Below are 1,931 nucleotides of genomic sequence, written 5' to 3' on the forward strand. Positions count from 1 at the left end.
GCTGGCTCCAGGAGGAATAGGAGCATTAAGTCCTGGTATTTTCAGATGTGGGTAAGATGGCGGAGGACCGTATCTCTGACAAAGTTAATTACTGTTAGTTATGCTTACAGGTACAATAAAATAAGAAATGCTTCTATAAAATCTTAGCGTAAGCAACAACCTGCGTATTAATAAGCCAAGGAGGAGGAGCACCATCTGGCATGCCAAGAGCTTCTTTAAGTTCATGTGACAGCATTCCTGGTTTCATTTCCCTCAGTTTGACCTGTAAATAGCATGAATATTATCAAGCTGCAAAGTCTCTCCAACAAAAAAGTATAACAAAAAGCATGCTAAATGTCTTGAGACCTGAAGATATATGACAGAAATTATGCCTACTCTACAGCCATAAGACACATAATTTTGGCTTTCACAAAAACAGTACTATGTTGGGCAGGTAGAAATTAAAATTCATCAAAAATTACATATTATGAATGCATTCTAACTACCCTACTATTTGTTTAAATGCAGAAGTGGGTACTTCCTCAAAAACATATAATGATTATGAGAACCAACTTCAGATGCAGAAAATCAACGTAATGGAAACCAATGAATGCAAGAAGGTTAGCATTTTTTACACTTCTACTATCATGGAGATGTATTATACTTCAATATTAAGGATGAAATAATTTTAGCAAACCCATCACAATAGTATATCGAAAATCATAAAATTAGTCATCTGATTATTCTAAAAAGGGTCGGTCGCTTTGAACAGTTTTTCATATTGCAAAATAAATAAGATTCAAGTATGATGCAATTAAAATTTAAGCCATAGTATAGTTTGATATTCAGCAGACGGACAGGGTTAACATTTTTGGACGGCGAGAAGAAACAAAACTGAAAACCCTAGCTTCAGGATCCCAAATCTCTCTCCTAAAAGAACAGTCTGGTAATCAACTGTGAAATATGCCCTTAATATCTAAAAGAATTAACTCCACTGCAACAGCCCATAATACAATAGTCTGAAGATACAGGATCAGAAGAATACCTCAAACTCTTTTCCTTCTTGATACAAATCACCATGTGTTGTAAGCTTTGGTTTAGTCTGATATTTGAAAAATGCATCATGCAGAACCTGCAGAAAAACACAAGACGAGATGAAATTTTTATATATCAACACTGACTATTCTCTGAGATATCATTCAGCAAACAGTTTGCATCAATTTCTTCAAGCAAGCTCAGAATAACTTCTCTCTATACGACTCGGCAATCTTCTCATCACCAGCTATCAATATGTCCAGATTTCGATACCGATAGCAGCAATAGGCTCAAAATCAGGTTTGTCAAGCTCAAAATAATCAGGATTAGAGGTGAGCACTTCTAGCTCTCTAACACATGACATGACTCATCCTTACATTTTTAAGGCAACCAAGTTTCAAACTCGAACAAATCCAGCTCAGTTCAACTGTCATTTACATTCCTACCATAAAAGCTCATGCTTGTAAACTTCAAATAGTCAATCTGAATTTCCTTCATCATCCGAAACTAGCTAAAAATCTTATTATTACCCAACTGAGTAATTTCAACAAACACTTACCGGGCATCGCCGCGGCGGCCGAGGAGGACGAGGGGAGCCTATCGAGGGCCTTGATCGCCGCGGTCGGAGTTTGACAGGGTCAGATGAGGGATTTTCGACGCGGTTGGACGAGGGGGTTAGGGATTTTAGAGGGTTCGGTCTTGAAATTTTTGGGATGAATTTTTCGCGCTGGGATGAAATTTTTGGGGGGAACCGAAAAAAAACTTTTAATTTTTTTAAAAGAACTAAACAAAACGTCCAAACGGGTTAAACCGTTTGGGCTAATATATCCCAAACGGTTGTAACCGTTTGGTTCAACCGTTTGGGATTTTTTAACAGCCCAAACGGTTTCCACCGTTTGGGATTATTATCCCAAACG

At 37.6% G+C, this 1,931-nt stretch overlaps 1 long non-coding RNA gene across 1 annotated transcript; it reads right to left on the minus strand.

The window, feature by feature from the left end:
• On the minus strand, nucleotides 1–1,106 carry LOC109828654. The gene is made up of 3 exons (XR_002243782.1): nucleotides 1,025–1,106; nucleotides 161–262; nucleotides 1–75 (listed from the first exon to the last, which is right to left on the minus strand). It is a non-coding gene; the product is annotated as an uncharacterized LOC109828654 (long non-coding RNA).
• Nucleotides 1,107–1,931: the final 825 nt, after the last annotated feature.

Source organism: Asparagus officinalis, unplaced genomic scaffold (genome assembly GCF_001876935.1).
Source record: "Asparagus officinalis unplaced genomic scaffold, Aspof.V1 AsparagusV1_Un3223, whole genome shotgun sequence".
Taxonomy (NCBI): Eukaryota; Viridiplantae; Streptophyta; class Magnoliopsida; order Asparagales; family Asparagaceae; genus Asparagus; species Asparagus officinalis.